This window comes from Canis lupus, chromosome 30, assembly GCF_011100685.1.
Source record: "Canis lupus familiaris isolate Mischka breed German Shepherd chromosome 30, alternate assembly UU_Cfam_GSD_1.0, whole genome shotgun sequence".
Classification (NCBI taxonomy): domain Eukaryota; kingdom Metazoa; phylum Chordata; class Mammalia; order Carnivora; family Canidae; genus Canis; species Canis lupus.
Window position 1 is genome coordinate 19,886,684 of NC_049251.1, and position 15,145 is coordinate 19,901,828.

A 15,145-nucleotide genomic window follows, 5' to 3' on the forward strand; every position below is an offset into this window, starting at 1 on the left:
CCTTAGAGGTTTTAATTTGCTGTTTTAGACCATCACCAGGCTACAAAGCTTTCATTGAAGAAAGTCTTATCTTTAGGTCTCAAAGTTGGAGAGGGGTAAGAATATTTGAGAATTGAAATATGTAAATAAATTCATTCTGCAGGGATTTCTAGCTGACTAATACTTTTATATTAGAAAACAGCTGAGGTTTAGGATGCATTCACTCCAATTTTATACTACCTTTGAAATTCTGAGCTAATATTTAGGCCTCCAAATTAGATGTGCAAACCACAGTGTCTTTCTCCACGTGCTGGACCTATTGCAGTATACATGTCAACTGACCTGGCTATACAGGAGCTCACCTTCTAGCCTGGATCAGAGACCTAAACACCGGGTACAGTCAGGAAAATCCTTAGGGGCTCTTCTCCCTGTTGGTGGCCTACCTAACAAAGAAGCCAGCTCGAAGATATGTTCTACAACTCTCCATAGTCCTCTACTGTTTCTGCCTTTGATTTTTTTCAATAGTCTTGACCTAGGTTCTCAACACCACACTCTGTTTTGCTTGTTCTGCATTACATGATTTATGCTGCCAACCCTCACTGTTCACCATTTCTTCATTGCTCCCTTTAGATCTAAGACTTTTTTTCTGTAAAGATGAGCAAAGCTAGGATGACTCAGAATATTGGTTTTGAGTGAGCCTTTTCCTCAATGTCTGGTTAATGCTGGTAAGCTGCTATAACAAACAGTGCCAAAATTTGAATGGCTTTACATAAAGGTTTTTTTCTTGTTCAAATGAGAATTTAATACAGTTTAGAAGGGTATATTCCAAGTTGGACACAGGCATCTGGCAGTATTTTAGGGTGGCTTCACCATCTTGGAGTCCTTTGCAGTTAGTGAAGTAAAATAAAGGGTTCTTAGGAGTAACTTTTAGGAGTTAGTCTGTTAATCTCAAGGCCCCAATTTAATTGCAAATGAGACTAGGAAATGTGCTCTTTCTGTGTGCCTAGGAAGAGAAAATCAATCAACATCAACTACTCTCTACCACACCTGTCACTGAATGATTTATTGACTTCCAATAAGGGAAACCATATTAAGTGATTGTAATACCAGCCAAAGGGACAAAAAGCAAACACAGTTTGAAATTATTTTCCCTTGAATGATTAATTAACCATACCCACAAATTTTACTCTCTATTTGCATAAACACCCATGTAAATTTCTGAAGATCTGAATTTCCTTATCTCTAACTTTAATGCTACTTAAGTCCATCTCAAGCATATAGAAAAAAGGGCCAAAAAAAAAAAACCCTTAACCCAGTCAGCAAATCCAACCCCAGAGCAGCTTTGGGAATACTTTATTCCACTTTTTAAGGTTAGTGTCAGTAAAAGATACTCACAGATCATCTAATTTAATAAGTAAGTAGTTGTAGATTTATGAACGTTTTATGTAAGACTTTTCTGTCTCCTGTCACAATGGACAACAGCCTAGTATATAATAGGTACTAGATGAAAGTTCATTTCTTTCCCTTCATCATTTAATGAATCTGAGTTAGTCTTGTAATCCTTTCCTAGCGGCATTGGGACTTATATTTATTTAGAATCAGTTTATCTTGTACCACAAATTCAAATGTTTTTTCTAGGTTTGGAAGATCCTGTTCAAATGCAATGTTATCTGCACACTTACTATGTTAAATACTCACAGAGAGGTGCTGTGAGCCAGTGATCTCATTCAGCCTCCTGACTTCAGACCCACCACAGAACTCTCAGCAGAAACAGAGGCCTACTGCACTGAGATTTGAGATTTTGAGGGGATCACTCTCTAAACCTTCATTTCCAGGAAGATGTTGACCAAATTAACAGGTTATTTTTTTCCTCTGAAAAGTGAAAACCAGAAATGAGGCCAATGGGGATATTTGAACACTGAAAATTAAGGAACGGTAAAAGAAGTCCTAGACCTGTTAGGGTCAGGACATCCAACAAGTTTTGTCCAGCATAGTATTCCAGAAGGCAGATCCTTTCCCACAGAAATATCTAAGTTTGATCTCTGGAATCTAGGCATTAATATTAAAGAGGAATATAGAACTTTGCATTCAGTTATTTTAAAGCTACAAAGAATAGATATTGCCATGCTAATTCAAGGTGTTACCATACTCATTCCATTGAATGCTTGCTTATGCTTATGTTAACAGTCTTTTTTTTTTTTTAGTTTCAGAGTTGTTTTTTTTTCAGTTTCAGAGGTGATGTCCATCATCCAATTATCCCTTTGCTTCCCTCTAGCAACCCTCAGTTTGTTTTGTAGAGTTCAGTGTCTCTTATGGTTTGCCTCCCTCTCAATTTTCATCTTATTTTATTTTTCTTTCCCTTCCTCTATGTTCATTTGTTTTGTTTCTTAAATTGTAAATATAGGTGAAATCATATGATATTTGTCTATCTCTGCCTGACTTATTTTGTTTAGCAAATGGCAAGATTTCATTCTTGTTGATGGTTAATATTCCATTTTGTGTGTGTGTGTATATATATATATACATATGTGTACATATATATGTATATATATACACACACACACACACACACATATGTCACATCTTCTTTATCCATTCATCTGTCGATGGATATTGGGCTCTTTCCATATTTTGGCTATTGTGGGCATTTCTGCTATAAACATTAGGGTGCAGGTGCCCCTTTGAGTCACTATGTTTGTATCCTTTGGATAAATATCTAGCAGTGCAATTGCTGGGTTGGAGGGTAGCTCTATTTTTGACTTTTTTCTTTTAAGATTTTATTTATTTGAGAGAGAGAAAGCACAAGCAGGATGGAGGTATAGAGGGAGAGGGAGGAGCAGGCTCCCCACTGAGCAGAGAGCCCAATGTGGGGCTTCATCCCAGCACCCCAGGATCATGACCTGAGTGGAAGGCAGACACTTAACTGACTGAGCCACACAGGTGTCCCTGTTTTTAAATTTTGAGGAACCTCCGTTCTGTTTTCCAGAGTGGCTACACCAGTTTGCATTCCTATCAACAGTGTAAGAAGGTTCCCCTTTCTCTGCTCTTCACCAACATCTGTTGTTTCCTGAATTATTCATTATAGCCATCCTGACTGGTGCAAAGTTGTATCTCATTGGTATTGATTTGTATTTCCCTGATGTCCAGTGATATTGAACATTTTTTTCATGTGTCTGTTGATCATTTGTATGTCTGCTTTTGGAGAAATGTCCCCTCATGTCTTCTGCCCATTGCTTGACTGGATTTTTGTTTTTTGGGTGTTGAGTTTGGTAAGTTCTTTATAGATCTTGGATACTAGCCCTTTATCTGGTTAGACATTTGCAAATATCGTCTCTCATTCGGTAGGTTGCCTTTTAATTTAGTTGACTGTTTACTTTCCAAGAGCTTTTTATCTTGATGAAGTCTCAATAGCTTATTTTTGCTTTTGTTTCTTTTGCCTTTGGAGATGTGTTTGTTTGTTTGTTTGTTTGTTTGTTTGTTTATTGTGGGGGGTATGTGGTTAGCAAGAAGTTGCTGCAGCCAGGACCATAGAGGTTGCTGCTTGCATTCTCCTCTAGCATTTTGATGGATTCCTGTCTCACATTTAGGTCTTTCATCCATTTTGAGTTTATTTTTGGGTATGGTGTAAGAAAGTGGTCCAGTTTCATTCTTCTGTATGTGGCTGTCCAGTTTTCCCAACACTATTTGTTGAAGAAACTGTCTTTTTTCCATTGGATATTCTTCCCTGCTTTGTTGAAGATGAGTTGACCACAGAGTTAAGGGTCCATTTCTGGGTTCTCTATTCTGTTCCATTGATCAATGTGTCTGTTTTTAGGCCAGTACCATACTGTCTTTATGATCACAGCTTGGCTTGAAGTCCAGAACTGTGATGCCTCCAGCTTTGGTTTTCTTTCTCAACATTACTTTGTCTATTCGGGGTCTTTTCTGGTTCCATACAATTTTGGGATTATTTATTCCAACTGTGAAAAATGCTGATGGATTTTGATAGAGATTGCATTGAGTGTGTAGATTGTATAGAAAAGACATTTTAACAATATTTGTTCTTCCAATCCATGATCATGCATGGAATGTTTTTCCATTTATTTGTATATTTGTCAATTTCTTTCTGAGTACAGATCCTTAACCTCTTTGGTTAGATTTATGCCTAGGCATCTTATGTATTTTGTGCAATTATAAATGGGATTATTTCCTTGATTTCTTTCTTCTACCTCATTGTTAGTGTTAATGAATTCTGTGCATTGATTGTATATCTTGCCATTTTGCTGAACCTGTATGAGTTCTAGCAATTTTTGGTTTGAGTCTTTGGGGTTTTCTACATAGAGTATCATATCATCTGCAAAGAGTGAAATTTTGACTTATTTGACAATTTAGATGCCTTTATTTCTTTTTGTTGTTTGATTGCTGAGGCTAGGACTTCTAGTACTGTGTAGAACAACAGTGGTGAGAGTGGACATCTCTGTTGCGTTCCTGACCTGAGGGGAAAAAGCTTTCATTTTCCCCATTGAGGATGATACTCGCTGTGTTTTTTTCATATGGGACTTTTATGATATTGAGGCATGTTCCTTCTTTCCCAAAACTGTGTAGAGTGGTTATCAAGAAAGGATGCTGTATTTTGCCAAATGCTTGCTCTACATCTATTGAGAGAATCATATGATTCTTGTCCTTTCTTAAAGATATTTTTTTAATTTTTATTTATTTATGATAGTCACACACAGAGAGAGAGAGAGAGAGAGAGAGGCAGAGACACAGGCAGAGGGAGAAGCAGGCTCCATGCACCGGGAGCCCGATGTGGGATTCAATCCCGGGTCTCCAGGATCGCGCCCCGGGCCAAAGGCAGGCGCCAAACCGCTGTGCCACCCAGGGATCCCATTGTCCTTTCTTTTATTAACGTGGTATATCACATTGATTGATTTGTGGATATTGAACCACCCCTGCAGCCCAGGAATAAATCCCACTTGGTTGTGGTGGAAAATCCTTCTAATGTAGTGTTTGATCCTATTAGTTAGTATATTGGTGAGAATTTTGTATCCATGTTCATCAGGAATATTGGCTTATAATTCTCCTATTTGGTGGGGTCTTTGGTTTGGGGATCAAAGTAATGGTGGCCTAAGAATGAGTTTGGAAGTTTTCCTTCTATTTCTGTTTTAGAAACAATTTCATAAGAATAGATATTAATTCTTTAAATGTTTTGTAGAATTCCACTGGGAGGCCATCCAGCCCTGAACTCTTATTTGTTGGGAAATTTTTGATTACTGATTCAATTTCTTTGCTGGTTATGGGTTTGTTTAGGTTTTCTATTTCTTCCTGTTTCCATTTTGGTGTTTATAAGTTTCTAGGAATGCATCCATTTCTTCTAGATTGCCTAATATGTTGGCATATAATTGTTCATAATATCCTCTTATAATTGTTTGGTGATCACAGCATACATTGGTATATCTTTGGTGTTGGTTGTGATCTCTCTTTCATTTGTAATTTTTTTTTATTTGGGTCCTTTCTCTTTTCTTTTTGATAAGTCTGGCTAGGGGTTAATCAATCTTATTAATTCTTTTTTTTAAAGATTTATTTATTTATTTATTTATTTATTTATGATAGACACAGAGAGAGAGAGAGAGAGGCAGAGACACAGGAGGAGGGAGAAGCAGGCTCCATGCGGGGAGCCCGATGCGGGACTCGATCCTGGGACTCCAGGATCATGCCCTGGGCCAAAAGCAGGCACTAAACCGCTGAGTCACCCAGGGATCCCCCAATCTTATTAATTCTTTTAGATAACCAGCTTCTAGTTTTGTTGATCTGTTCTAGTGTTGTGGGTTTTTTAAAATTTCTCCTCTAATCTTTAATATTTCTCTTCTCCTGCTGTATTTAGCCTCTATTTGTGTTCTTTTTCCAGCTCCTTTAGGTATAAGGTTAGGTTGTATATTTGAGACTTTTCTTATTTCTTAGGAAAGGCCTGATTTCTATGTACTTCCCTCTTAGGATGGCCTTTGGTGCTTCTCAAAGGTTCTGAACTGTTGTGTTTTCATTTTCATTTGCTTCCATGTATTTTTAAAGTTTATCTTTACATTCCTGGTTGACTCATTCATTCTTTAGTAGGATGCTCTTTAACCTCCATATATTTGTGTTCCTTCCAAATTTTTTCTTGTAATTCAGTTCAAGTTTTAAAGCATTATGGTCTGAAAATATGCATGGTATGATCTCAATCTTTTTGTACTGGTTGAGACCTAATTTGTGACCCAGTATATGATCTAATGTGGAGAATGTTCCTGTGCACTCGAGAAAAAGTGTGTTCTGTTGCTGTGGATGAAATGCTCTGAATATGTCTGTTAAGTCTGCCTGGTCCACTGTCATTCAAAGCTGTTGTTTCTGTGCTGACCTTCTGCTTAGGTGATCTGTCCATTGCTCTGAGTAGGGTGTTAAAATACCCTACTATTGTTGTATGATTATCAGCGTGTTTCTTTAATTTTATTATTAACTGGCTTATATATTTGGCTGCTCACAAGTTAAAGGCATAAACATTTACAACTATTAGGTCTTCTTGTTGGATAGACCCTTTTATTATGATATAGTGTCATCCTTCATCTCTTATTACAGACTTTAGTTTAAAATCTAGCTTGTCTGATATAAGGATTGCTACTCCAGCTTTCTTTTGATATCCATTTGTCATGATAAATGGTTCTCCACTTGTCACTTTCAATCTGAGTATGTCTTTGGGTCTAGAAATAGTCTCTTGCAGACAATATATTGATGGGTCTCATTTTTTTGAATTCAGTCTGATACCTATGTCTTTTGATTGGAGCATTTAGTTGATTTACATTCAGAGTAGTTATTGAAAGATATGGATTTAGTGCCATAGGTACAGGTAATAACCTGTAAAGTCACTGTTTCTGTAGATTGTCTCTGTTCCTTTCTGGTCTTTGTTACTTCTGTGCTCTTCCTACATTCAAAGGATCCCATTTAATATCTCTTACAGGGCTGGTTTAGTGTTCACAAATTCCTTTAGTTTTTGTTTGTCATGGAAACTCTATCTCTCCTACTCTGAATGACATCCTTGCTGGGCGAAGTATTCTTGGTGGCATATTTTTCCCATTTAGCACATTGAATATATAATGCCAGTCCCTTCTGGCCTTCCAAGTCTCTGTGGACAGGTCTGCTGCCAGCCTTATGTTTCTTTTTCCCTTGTTGTTTAAGGTCTTGAGCTGTTTTCATGATTTTCTCTTTATCTCTGAAATTTGCAAGCTTCAGTATTATATGTGAAGGTATTGACCTATTTTTATTGATTTTGAACTGGCTTTTCTGTGCCTTCTGGACTTGAATGTCTGGTTCCTTCCCCAGATTAGGGAAGTTCTCAGCTATAATTTGCTCAAATAAACCTTCTGCCCACCCCACCTTCTCCTTCTTCTGGATCCTCTATTATCTGGATATTATTTCACTTTATAACATTTCGAAGTGTTCAAAGTGTCCCTTTGTGTTTAGTAGCTGTCTTTCTCTCTTTTTTTCAGCTTCTTTATTTTCCATCACTTTGTCTTTTCTATCACTGACTCTCTCTTCTGTCTCATTTATACTTGCTATTAAAGCCTCCATTTGTGCCTGCATCTCAGTAATAGCATTTTTAATTTTGGCCTGATTCTATTTTAGTTCTGTTATTTCTGTGGTAAGGGATTTTCTAGTGTCTTCTATGCTTTTGTGAAGCCCAGCTTGTATCTTTAAAATTGTTTTAAATGCTGGTTCTGGGATTCCTGGGTGGCTCAGCAGTTGAGCCTCTGCCTTTGGCCCAGGGCATGATCCTGGAGTCCTGGGATCGAGTCCCACATTGGGCTCCCTGCATGGAGCCTGCTTCTCCCCTTGCCTATGTCTCTGCCTCTCTGTCTCTGTCTCTCATGAATAAATAAATAAAATCTTTTGAAAAAATTAATTCTGGTTCAGATATCTTACTATATCCATATTGATTAAATCATTGGCAGTTAATATTACCTTTGTTATTTATTTTGGGGTAAAGTTCTCTGTCTCATCATTATGTCCAGAAAAGAATAGAAGAGGGAGAAAAGACAACAATAACAACAACAGAAAAAAAATATAAGAAAAAAAAAATGAGCAAGAAACAAAACAGGAAAGTAGGCCCTGGGTGTATTTGATTTGTTTGTTAAAAGAAAATAGGTCCTAAAATAGGAAAGAAGGAAATACACACACACACACACACACACACACACACATATACACACACACACACAAAAAAAATAGAATAAAATAACATACCTCCTCTTCTGGAGGAGAGGCTTGTTGCACTGATTTGCTGGCACCTTTGTATTTGTGGAAATGCACCTTCCTTGCCAGGGCCCTGGGCTCAGGTTAAGTGGCTGGAATTGCACTATGGGTGCTGTTTTGCTCCATGAAGCCTTTTAGCACCGATGGGTGGGAGGAAAATGGCGGTGCCCTGCTCTCTAGCCCCAGAGAAGGGGGTGCCCCTACTCTTCAGTGAGCCCTCACAGAAAAGCAGTCAATCACTTTTGCCTCCTTGGTTTCCATCCAAACTGTGTTCACCCAGCCTGTGATGCAGCATTTTGATCTCAGGCATGCAACTGAGTTTCAAGTCCCCAAATTTTATGGACTCCTGCAGTGTGCACCCATTCTACTTCTCTCAGGGAAAGGAGGGTGTTTAACCCTGCTGAGAAAGTGATCACAACATTATGCCAAAGTTCATGGTTTATGGCAACCCAGAGCTGAGAGCCCAGTCCTGGGCTCACTGATTGCCTTTGGCTTCCCCACTCTGAATGATGGGAACTCTGCTACACTTGGGCACTCCCATTCTTTCTGTGACGTCTGGGATCCTGAGACCACTCTGTCCCACCTGGGACTCTGCCCCACTTCACCACCTGAGCACCTTTAAGCCAGGGACATCCCACACTATAGCAGACTTCTAAAAATTCTGATTTTTGAGCTCCACTATTTATAATACTTTGTGGTAGTCTGCTTAAGCCAGCTCTCTCCTGACTGCCCTATCCTTCAATATATAACCCTGGATTCAAGTCTCTGCACCTCCTACCTTCCAATAAGTGGTTGTTTTTCTATTTGTAGAATTGCAGCATTTCTTTTTTCAGATCTCTGATTGATTTCACAGGTGTTCAGAATGATTTGATAACTATCCAGCTGAATTTCAGGGACCAAACTTAGGGTCTCCTTTGTCTTTTTTTTTTTTAAGATGTATTTATTTATTTGATTGGGAGAGAGAGTGAGACGGGGGGAGAGAGAGAGAGAATGTACACATGAGTGGGGGAGGGGCAGAGGAAGAGGAAGAGAGTGAATCTCAAGCAGACTCCCCAGCTAAACGTGAAGCCTGACTCTGGGCTCAATTCCACAACCCCATGAGATCACAGCCTGAGCTGAAATCATGAGTCAGATACTTAACTGACTGAGCCACCTAGACGCCCCTCTTTTGACAGACTTTTTAAGCTTATAGTCCTGGCTGATGCTGATATTTCTCAAGGTAAATGAGTTTCTAAGATTATTAAGACAGTAATTCTTCCCTATACCCTTGTTTAATTCAATTTGATGACTGTTCTCTTAATTGTGGCTGAGTATTCCTAAAAGTAATATTGTCTCAAGTAATTACTTTTACCTCAAGGAAAATTGGAGTGTCTTCACATAAACATTATTGAATATTTATGTCAATGCCATATTTAAAATGCCTTTCCATCATTTACTTCTGAAAGAACAAGTATATCTGTTAGGTTGTCTTTAGGGCAACACACTCCACACCTAATTTTGGATTCTCTATTCTCAGATTTAATTAATGTGTTATAAAATTGTTAAATATTTGACTTTCTTCAATTGTTTAAAAAAATTGTCCTTTCTCCCAGAGTAGGAGAATTCATTATTTCGGTCAATAAGTCATGCTGTGACAAGTAATGTTTGGGCCAATGAGGACTTGTTTGAATATTATATTAGGAAATAGCCATAAACCATGTATACAAAATGAGAAAAAGAGAAACTGAACTTTTATACTTTTGACAGATATGTCTTTATGAAAGTTGATAGAAATTGCACAATGAATTCAATGTTTATATATGTCTGGAAATACTAGGGGATAATCACGCTTATCTCTGACCTTGGGTAATTCATAAGCCCTTGCACTACTGCTTTTCCTTGATGAGAATGACAATGCTTCCTACACCCAACAGGCGGAGCACTGTGAGACAATAAAATTAATACACATAAAAATACATCTGTCAAAGTACCTGCAGTTTGACTCTTTTCTCAAATTAAGGAATTGGAGTAATGCTGCCATGTGAAATACAGGATATTCAGTTAAATTGCATGTAAAGAACATATAATCAATGCTTGCTAAATCTGCTATCCCTAGATTGAGGTTCTTGTGAAGCTGCAAAAGGCAGTCTCTGTTATTTTCCAAGAGGAAGATAAGTTTTCTATCCCTTCCTGTTACCTACGTTGGTGACTGATATTCTAGTGGGGGGCTTTGAGGAGCTCATTTGGGCAGTCTTAAGGAAAGCCTTGATAAGCCATTTTGAATGTAGCAGTGGTGCAACATGAATAATTCAATAGCCACGACTGTTTGAGAGATTTTGGCAAATGGCTCATAGATATTTTGAATTTGAAGTTCAACTAAAAATCATCTAATATGCTCTGGTTAGAGGCGAAGACTCCAGCCCAAAGTAGTGAAGTGATTGCTTCCCTTCATCTGGTAGCCAGAGGGAGGACCACAGCTAAAACTCCTTTCTCCTGACTCCCGGGCCAGTGTTTTTCCCACTCCGACATGCTGTTTCTAAGGGCTAAATTCAGACACCTATCTGTTTTTGTGAATAAAGTTTTATTTGGAACACCACCGTGACCATTTTACATATTGTTTGTGGCTTCTCTCGCTTTGCTATGGCAGAACTGAGTAGCTGTGACAGAAACTGTGTGGCCAGCAAAACTTGTTATATTTATCATCTGGCTCTTGACAAGAAGTCTGTTGAGAGTTGCTGGAGAAAGTATTGTCTTCAGCACAGGGTTTTAAAGATATAACTGGGTTTGCTCTTCTGATTATCACAGGCCAATCATACTAAGTGTATGATTTTCTTTTTAGAAATGACAAAGCATAAGCTGCACATAGCATGAGTGAATACATGAATTACTTTATCTGGAGTAGTGACTGAATTTCAGTAAGGTGCTCTAGGATTATCAGAACTGAAATGTTTTTCCCCTACAGTTTTGGTCTCGTAATTTATGGGCAAATGATTAGTGAATTAATAACATTGAGAGGTCATTGTGCACAAGGTGTTAGGTCTGTTTTAGGCATTCTAAAATAAGGCACACTACATGAGTTTTGTCTTCAAGATGACATGTAAAAAAATGTACTAGTCTTACACTATAATTCTATCACATCTTAACTAATTCCTGGAACACACTGGGATATACTGTATCTGCATGCAAAGTTGGGTGCTTACACATTGAAGTAACCTGTGTATCTGTAAGACCAGACTAGGGGACAAGAGGAAGAAGCACTAAGGAAGCTGATGTTGTCTCAGCTTTGTTCCTCTCAATATGACAGTTCATCACGGGAAAGAGCAAGTTCCCCTTCACTTGTAAGCATGTAAGCAGCTCCAGGATGACCATCAAGAAGTTAAAGAGATAAGAGCTGGAATAAGTGGCTATTAAAACCCTTTCTGTGTTGAGATTCTGTGGTTAACAGCCCATGACATTTTAGGAGTCCTGTTTATGGTCTCCTTTCTATCAGTTACTGGCAATCTTTGTTCATGCAGCCCATGTTGATAGACATTAATAACATCACAGATGTGTCTATGAATACTGAACCACAGCACATGCTTTCCTAATGAGACTATTTTACAAATTTATTACTTACTGCAAAAATAATGCTGGAGACCAAATCCTTGACTAAACTATCTGATGCATATATTGAAAATCACATGTGGCTTTATGCTTTGCCAATTTTGCCTCAAACTTTTTTTTTTGTTGTTGAAACTGTGAATATCTTCTTGTCACAGGACTTGCACTTGCAGAAGTATTTTGATTGCTTTCATAGAAAAAATGATTTTTCAGGGCAACTCAGAAAATCATCGCTGATTTGAAATCACACAGATAACACTGTGAAGTTAGATCACGTCTTGAGCTACCATGAAGGGTATCTAACCCTTGGGGATTCCACAGCAATTGTTAGACTTGATTTTCTGTTGATGATGAAGAACTATATGAGGGGTAGTCTTCAGTCTTCTGTAAGAATCTTTTCCTTTCCTTGGCCACATAAGCAAGAGAATTGATAGTAATGGACATCTGTTCCATGCTGCATACTTTATACAATATTTCATTGAACCCACAGAAGTGTCATTAACCTTCCAACTTACAAATGAGGAAATTGATTCTCAGATAAATGATGTGATAAGCTCAAGGTCATATAGCTTGAGGCAGAGATGCTGGCATTCTGGCTCAGGGTGGCTAGGTTCCAAAGCCCCTGTTAGGTAATTTTACCAGTGTCTCCCACTAGCAGTGGGAATCTAAGTATCTCAGACTTGGAGCTGTTCTGATTTAGCCTTAGCTATTTATAGCCTGTTTTAACATCAATCCAAATGTTTTAATTAAGTCCTTGCTGTGTTCAAGGCACTGTGCCAGTTGTTACAGAAATTCAGAGATATATTGCCACCCTCAAGGACCCTCAAGGATCTTATAATCTAGTTAAGAATAAAAGACATGATAATATGAAAAGATAACAAAAATGGAAGGCAACCCATGCTAACAGCTGACTAAGTGGAATGTGTAAATTTTTATAGGATTAGAGATAGATGGGTCACTTCCAGCTGCAGGTACAAGCATAAGAGAAAGGACTTGGGATTGTCAATGTAGGAAAAGGCATTACTACAGCTCATCCATCAGTTGAGGCTTGCAGCATGGAAATCACATTTAGCCTACAGATCTGTTTTGTTGGATTGCATTTTTTTTTCACTTGAGGTCAGTTCATATAAAAATCTGATTTGGGGGGTTTTCTGAAGAGATTTTTAGGAAAATCTGAGTCATGCATGTTCTCGGTAGCAAAGATTGAGCCTGTATTTCCCAATTTGCTGCCCCTCTGCCCTCCCAGAAGCTATTGCTACTCTGCTTTTCCCATAGCATGTCTTATCTGGCCTGATGAGCATGTAAGTTTATAACTGCTTGTCAAGATGAGGAAACTGAGACCCAGGAAGTGTGAAATAAGTTTCCTAAGTTCTCAAGTAATTAGTAACAGGATTGATTTGCCTCAAAGACTCCTGACTATTAATCTAGTTTTCCTCTTAGGAGACCACACTATCATTTATGAGAATCAGTTCATACTTTCAGAGAGAATATGGATTTGGAAGAGGTATACTGTTCATTCTCAAACATCTGTGGACCACATATGTTTAGAAAATCAGAATATTTTAAACGTTTAGGAACAACTTCAGCTGGGTCTGAGGCTATAGCCTAAATTAAACAAAGTAATACTTCTGCCATGAAACGTATAAGTATTAACTTTAAGTGGGACAAATAAAAATTTTGCACAACTACATGTCAATTCAGGTCAGGTTTTGCTATCAAATCAGTTCAGGTCAGATTTTATTTATTTTTTTTTTTCTATTTCTAAACACTTAGGATTTTAGAATTACAGATATGAGCTTATGCAATAGTTGTTTTAGTACTCTTATATTTATTGTATCAGTTTTCTTGTCTATGAAATGGGGATGATAATAGTTCCTACTTTAAGATAGACTTAACATATGTAAAGAACAGTGCCTGAAACATAGTTAGATATATATAAGTAATGGTTACTACTATTTTTAAATCAGTATTTCTGTTTAAAACATTTTTTATCATAAATCAGACTCTTGGTTTATTTTTCTATAACCACCTGGTAAGTGTCCACTTTTAAGCACACCAAGGCACTCTGTACAGTCAATTCTGAATGGTTTACCCTGAACAGGAAGAAGCAATCCATGGACAAGATGTGGCCTTGTGCCTCTTTGTAGGTCCCATGACTTAAGTATGTTTTTTATGCTTCAAAATGGATGAAACCAAGGGCTCCTGAGTGGCTCACTTGGTTGAGCGTGAGACTCTTGGTTTCAGCTCAGGTCGGATTTCAGGGTTGTGAGATTGAGCCCCGTGTTGGGTTCTGTGCTCAGCATGGAGTTTGCTTGTGTGTCTCTCTTCCTCTCTCTTTGCTCCTTCCCGATGTACACTGTCTTTCTAAAATAAATAAAATAAATCTATATAAAAAAAAAATGAATGAAAACAGGGGCTCCTGGGAGACTCAGTTGGTTAAGTGTCCAACTCTTGGTTTCAACTCTGATCATGATCTCTGAGTTATGAGACTGAGTCCTGCATTGGGCTACTTGAGATTCCCTCTCTCCCTCTCCCCCTCCCCATCCTTGCATGCTGTCTTTCTCCAAAATAAATAAATTAATAAAAAAATTAAAAATAAAATGGATGAAAATAAAAATCAAAAGAACAATATTTTGTAACATGTGAAAGTTATATAAAATTCAAATTTCAGTGTATATGTATAAGATTTAATAGAAACACAGCCAAACTCATTTATTTTCATGTTTTTTATAGCTGTTATAATGGCAGAGTTGAGTAGCTGCATCAGAGACCATATGTCCTGCAAAGCCTAAAATATTTATAATACTACAGATTACAGAACAAGTTGGCCAACCTTTGCTCTGACCTATTCCTGATCACACATTCTCCGTTGCTTGCAGTTTCTCTGGCTACTGACTTGGTTGCTCTTCTTCTATATCTTGCCCTGCTAAGCAAACCCATATCACTGTGCCTGCTTACATAAGATGACCTGGGACTTGCTTTAATTATGATTTGAGGTATCTTTCTTCCCTTTTACAGAATTTGACCCTCATCTTTCTTCCCTTATCACTTCTATCCTGAAATTTCTGTTCTGGGATAATGTAGTCTGCAATTTCAGTTGTTATTTCAAGCATGTCAAAATCTAAGCCCAGAAAAATCCTGGTAGATCCCTTTTTGAATATCTGTACTCCCCACACTAGATATTTTGCCCCCTAGTCTATGTGTAGAAAAAAAAAAATTGATGGTAAATGCAAATCCAGGGCAACCTGAAATCTCCATCAGAATGGTTAGAAAAACCCTGGTAACACTTGAGGCTGTACTTTACACCCATCTCTTAAATGGAGTCAAT

At 37.9% G+C, this 15,145-nt stretch overlaps 1 protein-coding gene across 1 annotated transcript in view; it reads left to right on the forward strand.

Annotated features, from left to right (window-relative positions):
• Positions 1-15,145, forward strand: part of UNC13C (unc-13 homolog C) — a 542,478-nt gene that overhangs the window by 36,155 nt on the left and 491,178 nt on the right.